Source organism: Apodemus sylvaticus, chromosome 1 (genome assembly GCF_947179515.1).
Source record: "Apodemus sylvaticus chromosome 1, mApoSyl1.1, whole genome shotgun sequence".
In the NCBI taxonomy this organism is placed as follows: Eukaryota; Metazoa; Chordata; class Mammalia; order Rodentia; family Muridae; genus Apodemus; species Apodemus sylvaticus.
Genome location: NC_067472.1, coordinates 11,268,835 through 11,283,812, shown reverse-complemented (window position 1 = coordinate 11,283,812; position 14,978 = coordinate 11,268,835). Strand labels below are relative to the sequence as shown.

At 40.1% G+C, this 14,978-nt stretch overlaps 1 protein-coding gene across 4 annotated transcripts in view; it reads right to left on the bottom strand.

Annotated features, from left to right (window-relative positions):
• The window catches only part of Sorcs1 (sortilin related VPS10 domain containing receptor 1), a 534,948-nt gene that overhangs the window by 134,043 nt on the left and 385,927 nt on the right, over nt 1-14,978 (bottom strand). The window lies entirely within an intron of this gene.

Genomic DNA, 14,978 nt, shown 5'->3' with positions numbered 1-14,978 from the left:
TTCTTAAAGAAAATACCACGCTATACCTTACAAATACATATAAATACTATTTGTCAAGTGAAAGTAAAACTCAGAAAATTCATTTTTAACACAATGAAAAGTATTATTCTTGCACTAGGAGATAATAGATAACCTGTATGAGCAGTGGGAAATCGTAGTAAGCAGGCTGAGTCTGAAAGAACAGTAACCATGGATAGGAATATGGAAGCCAGTTTTCCATTTGAGACATGAGCTTTCTTGTAGGGTAGGTGGTTGTTCCTTTCACTTGAGTGACTCCAAAGGGCCTCGTTTCACCCCAACAAGGCAGGTTACTGTGGGGTCATTTCCTAAGCTAGTATGCAGACTCTTTCTGTAAGGAGAGCTTTTAGAATTTTAGAATATAAATCAATGTTAAAAATCAAACTCTTGCTCTAAGGTCTGAAAGGTCTTTATCTCTTTCTTTCCTACTCCTGCCAAGACTAAACAAAGATCTCTGATGTCCCTAGCTAGCTCTTATTTGCAGAATCTCTACCCTTTCACAATGACATTACTACTCACAGTGGACAGACACCCTATGTTCTTTTAGAGAGATCTGCGGATTTGAGTTGCTTTTTCCTCTCCTGATTCTCCATTCAAATTCTCCTTGGGCTTCAATTAAAGTTTTTTTTTCCTGAGGCTCAGGCAGAGCTCAGAATGTCTCCATTGACAGCAACTACAGTGTTAACCTCCAAAATTACCAGAGCAGCCTCTCTCTTGGGTCAGAATTGTGCTAAGTGGATCACAGGGACCTTTTCTCTTTTCAACTTTGCAGAAATTACAGAGAGTAGTTTTTTGCTGTTGCTGTTGGTTTTAAACAGGTGAGGAAACAAAGATTTAGAAGTGGGATTTGTGCAAATTCACGTGCTATTAAATGACAGACAAAAAAATAAAACACACAACACACACCTATGGGATTATATGCATTCCTTCTATTATTTAAGCAATATGTATTTAGCTCCAAGGATTTTCACATACTTTCATATTTCAGAAGATTAACTATCAACAGAATGTAAACTCTAGGTACACACAAACACCTATATGCTTTCCTATCTCCTGTTAATTTTCTACTTTAAAGCAGAATAAATTTTAAAACCCAAATATCCACATAGAAAATTTTCTTATGTTCTTCATAATACTTTATAACTTGTTTTTAAATCTTTATAATAAATGTTCTTAGCAAACTTACACACACAGAGAGAGAGGGGGGAGAGAGAAAGAGAGAGATGAAACAGCACACTACTGTTTCTGTGCACTTCTAATTGGTCTTGCAGCATCCTCTGTGTCATGGGCCAGTTAAACACTGATATCATCGGAAGTAGATAGCATCAACCCTGAATATATACATCAGAGCTGAGACATTCCTGAGAAATTATCTACTTTGGGATGTTCTGCATTGACATAATGACCTTATGAGTCAAACTTTTTTATACTTTAAATATTATTTATTTGGAACCAGTGTAACTTGTATTGAAAGAAAACAATACAATGGCCTAGAAAATGCTAGGCACATGTTCTATCACTGAGATACATTCCTAAACCAAATAGTGTGTTTCTCCTTCTTCCTCTTTCTTCTTCTTGGTCATCGTCACCCTCTTCCTTCTTCTGTTTTTTATTTTTGTTTTTTATTAAATACACAGGCTGGAATGAGGCCCTATGGCACATATACAGCAGATGTGCAGCTCAGTCTACATATGGGTTCCCTCAACAACTGGAACATAGGCTCTCTCTCCCTAAAGCTGTAGCCTGACTGTGTTATCCCTTCCCAATAGGGCTGCCTTGTCTGGCCTCAGTAGGAAAGGATGCACCTAATCCAGCAGATACTTGATGCACCAGTGTGTGGGAGGGAGGGATATCCAGGGGCCCCCACATTCTCAAGGGAGAAAGGGAGGGGATTGGGGGAGAGTCTCAGTAAAGGGATCCAGGAGGGGGCAGCACTTAGGATATAAATAAATAAATAAGTCTTTCCTATTGGTCCACTGGCTCTTAGAAGCTGTGAACAAAACAGAATATCCTAGAATAATAAAAGTTTAGTGAAGCATGAAATTAGGAGCACAAGAGACCATTAAAATCACAAAAATAAAGGAAATACAGAAGATTCATTAAACCATTTACATAATAATATGCTGTATATATCTTGTGTGATATTCAGGTCTGTGGGTGAGAAAATTCCAACCTTCATATCTCTAAATATATTTCCCATGTGATTAGGATCTTATGTTTATTTCATTTAACATCTCACAGAATAGTGGACTGATGCCTTCCACAGTCTGGATTCCTGAAGACAGAGACTCATTTGTAATTTGCTCTATTGCAAAGAAGGAAAAAGACTTTTTCAGGAGTCAGGATAGCTATGGAGAAGCCCAATGTAATATACACAATATTCTACACTATGACAGAGAAAAGCCATAGCCCCCAAACAATAACTTTTTGGCACAAAGTTAAGAGAGAATGTGGGCCATTGTAGGTCATCCTGAAGGAGGAACAGTCTGTGGGTGTGGGCAGAGTGATCTATCTCGTGGGCACTGCTAAGCACATTAGATGCCCACACTAGAAATGACTCCAGTTCTGAAAGATATGTCAGACATATACGTCACACAACGCTAACAAAGTGAGATGTACATTCTTTTTGTACCTTTCCAAAGTAATCTTACAGAGAAAGTGGGAGGAGGGGGAGGGGAGAGGTGGAGAGGAAGAGGGAGACACAAGCAGGAAAGAGAAGGAAGCAAAGCCAGGAGGAATTTAGAGACAAGAGGAAACAGGAAACAGTGAAAACAGTTTAGTGCACTGGGAAGAAAATAGCTAGAGTTTCTTTCTTTTATACTTACATTATCTTTGTTTCCTTTTTAGTAAGGGTCTTTGTGTAGAGGACATAGGGCAACCTGTAAGGGTCAGTTCTCCACTTCTATCATTTGGATCCAGGGGATTAAATTCATATTATCGATCTTCATGGAAAGTGTCTCTACCCACTGAGCAAACTCACTGGTCATACTTTCTTCCCTACAACCTTTTCCATTGTTTGTTTGGTTTGGTTTGCTAGAAAGTTGTGTTTATTTACATGTATTTTTTATATGTTTATGTCATAAGATTGATTCTAGGAGACATGCAGCTCAAGGAACAGCCCCTGGCAGATGCATTATTAAACCAACCATTTCTTCACATAGTATTATCCAGTTGCTACTGTTCTCTATACTAAGTATCATACTTGGAACATGGTAGGTGTCCACTGAGGAATGTATTACTTGTCCCATCTTCCATCATAGACTGCACAAAGACAAAGGTCACACTTGTCCTGTCACTTGATAGTCCAGACATTGTCTAGGCACACCCAAACTCTGTGCCATTTGTATTTGCTGGCCAGCTGTGCCTTCTTCCACCATACCACACATTGGTGTACTTCCATAATGTTTTAGCTCAAATATCAGATGCCACCTTCCCAATGATGGTGTTTCTTCCATGACAACTTCCTCCAATTCCTGAGTTTCTCCTCTGCTTTGCTTTTACATGCCTAGATAAACATTTCTCAAATAAACACATTCTGCCCTCATTTACAATATGTCTTTCCAGCTAGAAGTTAAGCTGGATGAGAGCAGGGCCTTTCTCCATTCCTCATTCCTGCCCATGAGAGGACTCAGCACAGCAGAGGTATCCAACAGTATATCCTGGACAAATAAATACAAGATTTGGAATGAAATAGTCCTGGCCTTAAATCTTAGCATAACGACCATGGGAAAAGCATTTAATCATTGTAAGCCTCATTCTCTTTCCTATCATAATGAGGGACATAACAACAGCACCTACCTCCAAGGACTGAAAACAAGCCAAAAGTAACAGTAGCAAAACCCAAAATACTTTTTTATTGTTGCTTTTCAATGTACAGGATTAAAGGAAATTCGTGTCGACCTGCCAGCATCTTTATGATCCTGGCTTCTTGAAAGCTAGAGTCAGAAACCCTAACCCTGTAATTTTCCATTTATTAGACACCATCACTCACATGCATACAGACTGTTGCTGCCATATCCTGATTTTAAGGATCCAACAGAAATGGAGGTCTCTGGCCAGAGTTAGGGCATAGATTCTCTGAGCGTCTTTGGAATCTTGTCCTTAGGGAGTGCAGACCTTCTCGCAAATGCGTGGCCTATAGGAGGCAGAGGAAGTAGTATGGAATGGCATTGGAAGCATCCTAATGAGCCTATTAGGGTGATGTCATCATAAGATGTGCCTTATAAGGGAGGCCCATATTCCCTTCCTTTGTAGCTTCCTGGTGAGTTTTAGAGACTGATTCTAGGCTATTACCTCAAACAGCCTCATTACAAAGGAGCAAAATCTTGAATCCAGACACTTGCCATGTGCAATGTATCCAACTGACCCCACCAGGAAGAACGGCAACTAATGCCAGGTCCTGGGTTCTGTCCCCCAGCTCAGTGTCCCATTTGAGCATGAGAGAGAGAGAGGTGAGAATATGTTTGTTCAGTTATTGGAAAATGCTCAAGCTGTTATGCAATCATAACCTTACTACCTAGTCCTTTCTAAGGTCCCACCGTGTATGTTTTCATAAACTGACTAAAAGTAAATATATAAAGATTCTCTGTGGGACTCAATAAACCCAAGTATTTGGGTTTTTTGAGTTGTGTTGGAACTTTGCCTGGAATATGGGGAGTAAGATAGAGAGATATATGTCATGCTTTGTCCCCCTAAACACCATAAAATGTTAATATTCTCTAAAGTATTACAAAGAATCGGCATTGCTTGAAGAACAGAGTAAGAAATCAAATCAGCAATTGGATCAATTGAAAACCCTCATGTTCATTCCAAACTGAACACAGATTGAAACAATAAGAACATGGCATGGTCTATTGCTCAGCAGATGGGTTATATTTAGCACTCAAGCACAGGAATCTTGACTGCTGAGAGTCTACAAAGCAATACACAGATCTACTGATTGCCTGACTCTTGATGGCCACACACATTTCAGGACACAAGCTGACGGTGTTTAGAGATTTGAAATGCATGTTTCTCTGGCTCAAGGATGTACCACTATCCTTTGGTTTTTGCCATTGTACAAGCATGAGTGTTTGCTAACTAAATAGAACAAGCTTGTGTGCACATCAGAATTGTCTGCAATAGGCAAAGGTCAATCTTTTACTGAGATAGCGATTATTAGATTACAGTTCACTGTGTAATGTGTTTCCCTATAGTAATAAACCAGGAAGTCAATGAAGGCCAGTGTCAAAAATGGAGAGGATTTTTCAACTTGCCTTTTTGATCACCAACAACACAAATTGTGGTCCAATGATTTACAGCAGAAGTATTCGAGTGATCATGTATTTAAATAGACATACAGATCTAATCCCTACCCCACTACACAGAGGATTCATATTCTCTGCTTTCTCAGAGTTCATAGAGCTTAAATTGGGAACAAGAAACTACAGAAGTGACATTTAAAATTTCAAACTGAGATGATAACATAAAAGAAATATCTATACCTACTTGGATGAGCCAGAAAAATGAGGAACCATTAATTTTTTTATTGTGTGGAAGAAAGATTTCCCTAAGAACTAGATGAGATGATTAACCTGCCTTATATTCTCTCAACCTGACTACCATTTCTCAGCAATGGGAAAATGGCCTGTGATTTGCCTTGTGATTTTGTGTCTACTGACCATAGTTCTGTTGTTATATTTCTGTTTCTTTTAATAAAGTGATTGTTATTGCTATTGAAGTAATTTGTATTTCCAGTGAAACAGTCTCAGTACTAGATGGCTTGGATACTGACAACCTTAAGGGCTAGGTTCTGGATTCCCTTGTTATAGGCATGTAAGCAGCCCCATCACATTCATTCTACAGTACGCATGTCCTTCAGTGTGGACAAAAGGTTCTAATGGTAAAGGACGGGGAATATTAAAGAAATTTCTGGGCTTGGCCCAAGAAAGAATTAAAGGGCTCAACAATAAAATGAAGTTGTGAGATTGCTTTATTTCACCTCCATTTTTTTTTTTTTTGTATTTTCAATATTCTTTGTTTACATTCCAAATGCTTTCCCCTTTCCCGGTTCCCCGCTCCCCATAAGTCCCATAAGCCCTCTTCCCTCCGCCAATTCTCCAATCACCCCCTCCCATTTCTCTGTCCTGGTCTCCCCTACAATGCTGGATCAAGCTTTTCCAGGACTAGGGACTTCTCCTTCATTCTTCTTGGGAATCATTTGATATGCTAATTGTGTCTTGAGTATTCCGAGCTCCTGGGCTAATTAATCCACTTATGAGTGATTGCATTCCATGTGTATTCTTTTTGTGATTGGGTTACCTCACTTAGGATGATATTTTCCAGTTCCAACCATTTCCCTAAGAATTTCATAAATTCTTGTTTTTAATTGCTGAGTGGTATTCCATTGTGTAAATATATCACATTTTCTGTATCCATTCCTCCATTGAGGGACATCTGGGTTCTTTTAAGCTTCCGGCTATTATAAATAAGGCTGCTATGAACATAGTGGAGCATGCGTCCTTATTGAATGCCAGGGAATCCTCTGAGTATATGACCAGGAGTGGTATAACAGGGTCCACTGGAAGTGGGTCTGCGCCCAGTTTTCTGAGGACCGGCCAGACTGATTTCCAGAGTGGTTGTACCATCTTGCAATCCCACCAGCAGTGGAGGAGTGTTCCTCTTTCTCCAAATTCTCGGCAACACTTGTTGTCTCCTGAGTTTTTAATCTTGGCCATTCTGAATGGTGTTAGGTAAAATCTCAGAGTTGTTTTGATTTGCATTTCCCTAGTGATTAATGATGTTGAACATTTCTTAAGGTGCTTCTCAGCCATTTGAAATTCTTCAGGTGAAAATTGTTTAGCTCTGTACTCCATTTTTTAATAGGGTTATTTGTCTCTCTGGAGTCTACATTCTTGAGTTCTTTGTATATATTGTATATTAGCCCTCTGTCAGATGTAGGGTTAGTGAAGATCTTTTCCCAATTTGTTGGTTGCTGTTTTGTCCTTTTGACAGTGTCCATTGCCTTACAGAAACTTTGTATTTTTATGAGGTCCCATTTGTCAATTCTTGATCTTAAAGCATAAGCTATTGGTGTTCAGGAACATTTCCCCTGTGCCCATGTCCTCAAGGGTCTTCCCCAGTTTCTTTTCTATTAGTTTTAGTGTGTATGATTTCATGTGGAGGTTCTTGATCCACTTGGAGTTGAGCTTAGTACAAAGAGATATAAGAATGGATCGATTTGCATTCTTCTGCATGCTGACCTCCAGTTGAACCAGCATCATTTGTTGAAAAAGCTATCTTTTTTCCACTGGATGGTTTTTAGCTCCTTCGTCAAAGAACAAGTTACCATAGGTGTGTGGGTTCATTTCTGGAACTGCAATTCTATTCCATTGATCTACCTGCCTGTCACTGTACCAATACCATGCAGTTTTTAACACTATTGCTCTGTAGTAGTGCTTGAGGTCCGGGATACTGATTCCCCCAAAGTTCTTTTACTGTTGAGAATAATTTTAGCTATCCTGGGTTTTATGTTATTCCAGACGAATTTGAGAATTGCTCTTTCTAAATAAATGGCTTTTGTATAAAAAACTGAGTTGGGATTTTGATGGGGATTGCATTGAATCTGTATATTGCTTTTGGCAAGATGGACATTTTTACTATATTAATCCTGCCAATCCATGAGCATGGAAGATTTTTCCATTTTCTGAGGTCCTCTTCAATTTCCTTCTTCAGAGACCTGAAGTTTTTGTCATACAGACCCTGAACTTATTTGGGTAGAGGCACACCAAGATACTTTATATTGTTTGTGGCTATTGTGAAAGGTGTCATTTCTCTAATTTCATTCTCAGTCTGCTTATCCTTTGAGTATAGGAAGGCTACTGATTTGCTTGAGTTGATTTTATAACCAGCCACTTTGCTGAAGTTGTTTATCAGTTGTAGAAGTTCTCTGGTGGTTTTTTGGGTCACTTAAATATACTATCATATCATCTGCAAATAGTGATAGTTTGACTTCTTCCTTTCCAATTTGTATCACTGTGCTCCTTATGTGGTCTAATTGCTCTAGCTAGAACTTCAAGTACTATATTAAAAAGATATGGAGAGAGGGGGCAGCCTTGTCTAGTCCCTGATTTTAGTGGGATTGATTCAAGCTTCTCTCCATTTAGTTTAATGTTGGCTACCTGTTTGCTGTATCTTGCTTTTACTATGTTTAGGTATGGGCCTCGAATTCCTGTTTCTTTCCAAGACTTTTAGCATGAAAGGATGCTGAATTTTGTCAAAAACTTTTTTTCAGCATCTAATGAAATGACCATGTGGTTTTCTTCTTTGAGTTTGTTTATGTAGTGGATTGCATTCATGGATTTCTGTATATTGAACCATCGCTGCATCCCTGGAATGAAGCCTACTTGAACATGGTGAATGATCGTTTTGATGTGTTCTTGGATTTGGTTGGCAAGAATTTTATTGAGTATTTTTGCATCAATATTCATTAGGGAAATTGGTCTTAAGTTCTCTGTTGGATCTTTTTGTGGTTTCTTTCATGAATGAGGGTGCCCTTGCATTTGGAGCATAGACGTTCAGAATAGAGAGTTCTTCTTGGTGGATTTTTCCTTTGACCAGTAAGAAGTGTCCTCTGTGTCTCTTTTGATGACTTTAGGTTGAAAGTCAATTTTATTTGTTATTAGAATGGCTACTCTGGCTTCTTTCTGAGACCATTTGCTTGTAAAATTGTTTTCCAGCCTTTTACTCTGAGGTAGTGTTTGTCTTTGACACTGAGGTGTGTTTCCTGTGTGCAACAGAATGTAGGGTCCTGTTTATGTATCCAGTCTGTTAGTCTATGTCTTTTTATTGGGGGAATTGAGTCCATTGATGTTAAGAGATATTAAGGAATAGTCATTATCACTTCCTGTTATTTTTGATATTATTTTTATGTTTGAGTGGTTATCTTCTTTTGGGTTTGATAAAAGAAGCTTACTATTTTACTTTTTTCAGGGTGTAGTTTCCCTCCTTGTATTGGTGTTTTCCCCCTATTATCATTTGTAGGGCTGGGTCTGTGGAAAGATATTGTATAAATTTGGTTTTGTTATGGAATATCTTGATCTCATCTACATTTATAATGAGTTGTTTTGAGGTTCATTTTATGGAGTTTGGGGGCAGCCATTTTCACAGTTGGCTAAAGAGCCAAAGCCTGTTTTCCCCAGTGAAAGAGATTGGTCTTTGAGAAAGTTGTTACAAGGTTGTTTAGCCATGCAGATAGACTCTGAGACTAGTAATTGTCCCTTGTCTTCTGTCCATACTGGCAAGGATCACCACCAGTACAAAAAACACTCAGGTCACTGACTGAAGCTGTAGTTTCAGAATTAAATGAGAGAAACAATGAGAGTGGATCTTAGTTCTGCAGGTCTCTCTACATGCTGTGTGCCTATAGATTAATACACATGCTCAACTATGGATCCATACATGGTAGCCAGGATAAACATTACAGGTTATGTTCTTTTCTGCCAAAATCACAATCATAAAATATGACATCCAACCTCAGATAGTTACTAGCTTGCCTGGGCTCATGTGTATGGGATTACAGGCCCCAGAGTCATGCTTTTCCTTAGGACAACATGCCTGCACAATGATGCACACACACCATTAATTAGTCACTTGATTAATCCTGAATATTTCAAGCTCTGAGCTATAATTTAGATGGAGAACAAGAATTATGTGAGACAGGACTTTTCACTTTTCATGAAGCCTTCAATACAATGGTCTGGACAGTACTTTCTCTCTGATGACCCATACACATACACAAACACCAATGAGATAAATTACAAAACATAGGTTCCTATTTCTTGCTTACCGTACCAGGTACATATAAGGCAAATGTACTATTTATACTCATAGAGATACTGAAACAGTAAAATCTTTACATCCTGGGTGAAGGTCTGTCAATTTGTCCACAGCTCAGTATGGATAGTAATAACAAAAGCTATGTCTAGTGCACATGTTCATGGTTTTCAGGTAACACTTGTATGATTGATTTTAATCATGTTTTCTTTACCTTTGCTTGCCAAGACAGAAAGTAGTGCATTGACAGTCCCATTCTAGCATCATATGTAAATTACAAGGCATTTGTATTTCAGTATATAATTGATAAGATATATCTGTATTAGTCATAGAATGAACCTTACCAGCTAGCACTCATGTTTCTTCAAACATGGGACTCCTTTGAAACAGAAATGAATTATAATTATAATGTAAGGACAGCTGATGACATCAAAATGAATCTTGGATTAACAAACATAGAGAAGCACTTGGAATCCACATGGGCATGAGATGAGCCAAACTGAAAAACGTGTGTGTGTGTGTGTGTGTGTGTGTGTGTGTGTGTGTGTGTGGTGTGTGTGTGGTATGTGTGTGTGTGTGTGTGTGTGAGAGAGAGAGAGAGAGAGAGAGAGAGAGAGAGAGAGAGAGAGAACTCATTGCCTTGACAGAAAAAGGTTGTGAATACATTAAAATAAAAACAATTTCTTCAAAGTATAAAATTATACCACCTTGGAATGCATGATGCCAAGCAGAGTATATGACCTGGAAGGCTAACTTTGGGATTCCCCACAGTACAATGAAACAATGAAAAAGACAAAGAGGTATTTCCTATTAGCCATGTGAGGAGATAACACAGGCAGGAGGTGTTTGACCAACTGACCAGCCGCCAGCCTGATTTTGATAAATGCGCCCTCTACTTGGCTACGCTGAACTCTGTCCTTCCCTTATGTCTTCCCTTCTGTTTCTGTTATCTGCAGCCAAGGTTTCTGATGTCTGGAGATAGGAATTACGGGAGCAGAACTGAGAGGGAGTAAGAGGCTGAGCAGCCAGGAAGGCCAGGGATACTATAGTGTCAATACGATTTCTTTTTTTTTTTAATTGAATCAGATCACATGTTATGCTTTAATCATTACAATTACTAGGCATTTCTCTTTGCTGTTTAGGGATATCTTTTCAAATTCAATACTTCTATGGAATACTTTTGTTGAATACCTTCCTCGATTTTGGGTAGTTTCTGTACATAATGCCTTTTCAAGAATAAAGAAAGGATGAAGTACAACAGATAGATAAATTAAAGGTGACATATTCAATGTCTTGTGAGAGTGGAGTCTGGGGTGGCATTTTGACATTATAAACTCCACTGTCTTCCATAAGCAGAAGAATAATGTTAAGTGGAAAAAAACCTATGCACATGTGGATGGTCAATGGCACTACTGTTTCCGGGATACTGGGTTATGTGGCCTAGGAAACCAAAAAGAGAAAAACAGCATCATCCCTCAAACCTCAAAAACCTCTGAAACGCCATGTAATGCTTTCTCTTATTAGTTTTCTGCTGTGAAACTTTGCTGCAAAGTGTATTACTGCACAGCCCAGCTCCACTGGGCACCACTGAGGCTGTAGAATCTTTGACTCCTGCTAAACCAGAGTTCACATCTTAATAAGGTCCCCAGATGAGCCATGCATAAATGGTAAAGTTTGAAATGTAATGCCTCAACATTTCCAGGCACTGTGTTAGGAGAGGAGAAACAGGTAAGTTTCTGCCAATCATGTGTCCACACACCTACCCAGGCTTACCTGCTTGGTAATGTACATAGAGCAGGGATGTGCTGCAGACAGAAGACTAACAAGACCTATGATCCCTGCCCTGACACGGTTTACAGACTGATGGATGTGCAGGAAAAGTCGATTGTACAATTATACATGTGAAATGTAATATTTCAAAGAGATGAAGAAAAATAGTTGGGTAGAATCAAATATACTGGTTAAAATTGGGAGGTTAGAGTAGTTTTCCCAAGTAAATACATGTTTCATCTGTGGGCTAAGCCATCCACAGTGATTTACCACACTTAGTTGTTCAAAATAGTAGGAAGAGAGGAAGGTATCCACGCGACAGCAATAAGCAAGTATAGGTTTCTTGTGGGAAAACATAACCTGGTGAGTTAGTTCCAGCAGCTAGAGGCAAATGCAAGGGCCTCCAATCAGAGCTTGTGGGGGGTACAGGCTGAGGAAATAGGCAGGGACTATGCTATGCTAAGCCACAGGAAAAAACAATGCCTATTTGGAAGTCAATGAGATCTTAGAATAGTTGGGTGATGACTTTTGTTCAGATATTTCTCTCTATGCTGTGTCGTACACCTGAACTCAAGGTGGTGCAGGGGGAAAAAGGCTCACCAAGATAATGCCCAGAAAAGGGAAAAGGAAGTTCCAACTGCTAAGGCAGTCAGTGTTAGGTACACTGCTGGAGATCTCATATATGCCAGCCCTTCTTGGATGTGCAGAAAGTAAGGGATGGTCCCAATCACAATGCCCAAAAACATAGGCATGCTCCAAAGAGGAAATAAAATACTTAGAAAGAGAAACATCCCATGAAGATTTCAAATGAAAATCCTTCAAGATGTGTGGCTTCTGGAATTTGGGTTCCAATGGGTGACTTACTCTTCTGGCTTAAGGTTACAAGTGCAGTTGTCTTCTACCTTTGCATTTGTAAGAGGTAAGGAGAGGGAAATGGGTATTATGGGAAGTGAGCCAGCTTCTTTCCAATTCTGAGGAACATGCTAGAAGCAAAGGATGTTCGCCCTCTGGATTAGTGCTGGGCATAAGGCATCTTTGCTCTGTAGTGGTAGGCTGGACCATTTTTGTTGTCTTATACCTATGAGGTCATTCTCCCTATTTTTGCTTCCTTAATCCTCTCCTCCTACGTGCCTTTTCCTTCCTCATTCTGTCTCCTCTACCACTTGTTTTGCACTCAGTTATGCACAATAAGTAGTATCTCCGCAGAGGATCCTCAGGACCACAGCAGGTGAGCAAAACTTCCATTGTTGTTGCTTAAATGTTGGACAGAAAAGTCACGGTACACAGTGTTTCATATGTACTGCTTTTCCTGTTCTCATCTGAATGGACTCTGTGGGTAGACACCAACCTCCTCTGCAGCCTCCAAATACCCTACACATGTTACTATACACATGTCTGTCTTAGTTTTCTCATCGATAACAAAAAATTAACAGTCTAAAAGACTGTCAGGAGGAATAATTGTGTGAATAATTTAAAATACTTGTCATAAGCATCACAAGATGATTTGCCAATCAGTGCTAACTTTGAACCATTACTATAAACTTTCTTAATTTGGGGATAAAAATGAGATATAAAATGTTGAAATGGTATTTTCAAGATGATACAATGAGTAGTCTTTTGAGATATTTCTATAGATGGGCTTGAGGTCTGGATTTGCACCTTACTTCCCTGGATATCATGTACCTAACCACACAATTCTCACTGACTGAAGCACTTCACTCTAGTGTGCCTAATGAATGAGGCAGGCAATCTAGTCTAATGAAATGCCCCTCCTGCTGCTTGTAAGGCTCAAAGGGGCAGAATTCATTTTTTCTTTTCTCTTCAAGTGTTTTCTGAGAATTTCCAAACACAACAATGAGGTGTTGCAGGGATGCATCTTACAAACTGAGGGTGCCAACCACCACAAAAGAAAAGTGACAAACCAAAGCAAAGCAAACTAGCACTGGCAACAAGAGAATGTCTTTTAGAAAACAGGAGCTTGGTGCTGGGGAAACAGCTCAGTTGGCAACGTGACTGCTATGCACCCAAAAGGATGTGAGCTTGATCCCTAGAACCCACATTTCCCCTCCAAATATCTTTAGCTAATTGTTTTTCCACATAGGATCCAGTCAAGTGGAATTCAGCACATTTGCTTTTTTCATTGCTATTTTTAATTCATTTGTTTATTTATATTTACTTTACATCCCAGTCACAGCCCCCTCCTTCCTCTTCTCCCAGTCCCACCCATACAAGTCCCTTTTCCAATTACCTCTTCTTCTCAGAGAAGGAGAAACTCCCCTTGGATACCACCCAGTTCTGGGACATCCCATGCCCTCAGGACTCTCCCACTAACGCCCAACCTGGCAGTTGAGTTAGGGGAAGGGAAGCCAATGGCAGGCAGCAGAGTCAGAGACAGCCCCTGGTCCAGGTGTAAGAGGACCCACATGAAGACTAAGCTACACATCTGTTCCAAGTGTGTAGGGCCTGGGTGGAACTGGGTAGGAGGGGTGGTGAAGAGGAGAATGGGGATCAGGTGTGGGGAGTAGGGAAGAAGCAATCTGGGAGAACGGAAAACAGCGAGGGGCATCTCCTGGGACTAGCTAGAGACCTGGGATTGGAGCTGTTCCAGGGAGTCTATGAGGGTGACCCTAGCTGAGATTCTGATCAGCGGGGATATGGAGGCTGAAGTGTCCATCTCCTGCAAGCAGGAGGGACTTACATTAGAGGGAGGAGGACAACAGCCTACTCACAAAACCTTCAACCCCAACTTTGTCCTGCCTGCAAGATAAGCAGGGATAAAGATGGAGCAGAGATTGAGGGAATGGCAAACCAATGACTGGCCAAACTTGAGGCCCATCCCATGATAGAGAGCCATCTCCTGACACTGTTAATGCTACTCTGCTGTGCTTGCAGACAGGAACCTAGCACAACTGCCATCTGGTAGGCTTTATCAAGAAGTGTATAAAAATAGACGCAGAGTCCCACAGTCAAACATCAGGTTGACCTCAGGGAGACTTGTGGAAGAGTAGGGGATAGAATTGAATGGGCCCAGAAGGGGCAAGGACACCACAAGAAGACCTACGAAGTCAACTAACTTGGGCCCATGGGGACTTACAGAGACTGAACCACTAATAGAACCTATGCTTTTACAGAAATTGGGCATGGGTAGTTTCAGACTTGTAGTCCTGGTGCTGGGGAGATGGTGACAGGTAGAACTCAGGGCTTTGCTTGCCAGTTGGCTGAGCCCAGTTGAGCATTTCTAGGACAGCTAGAGGCCTTGTCTCATAAAAAGTGTGTGTGAGCACACCAGTGTGTGTGTGTGTGTGTGTGTGTGTGTGTGTATTTGTGTGTGTGTGTTGAGGGTAGGGAGTTGTACTAGAGATGCCTCAATGGTAAAG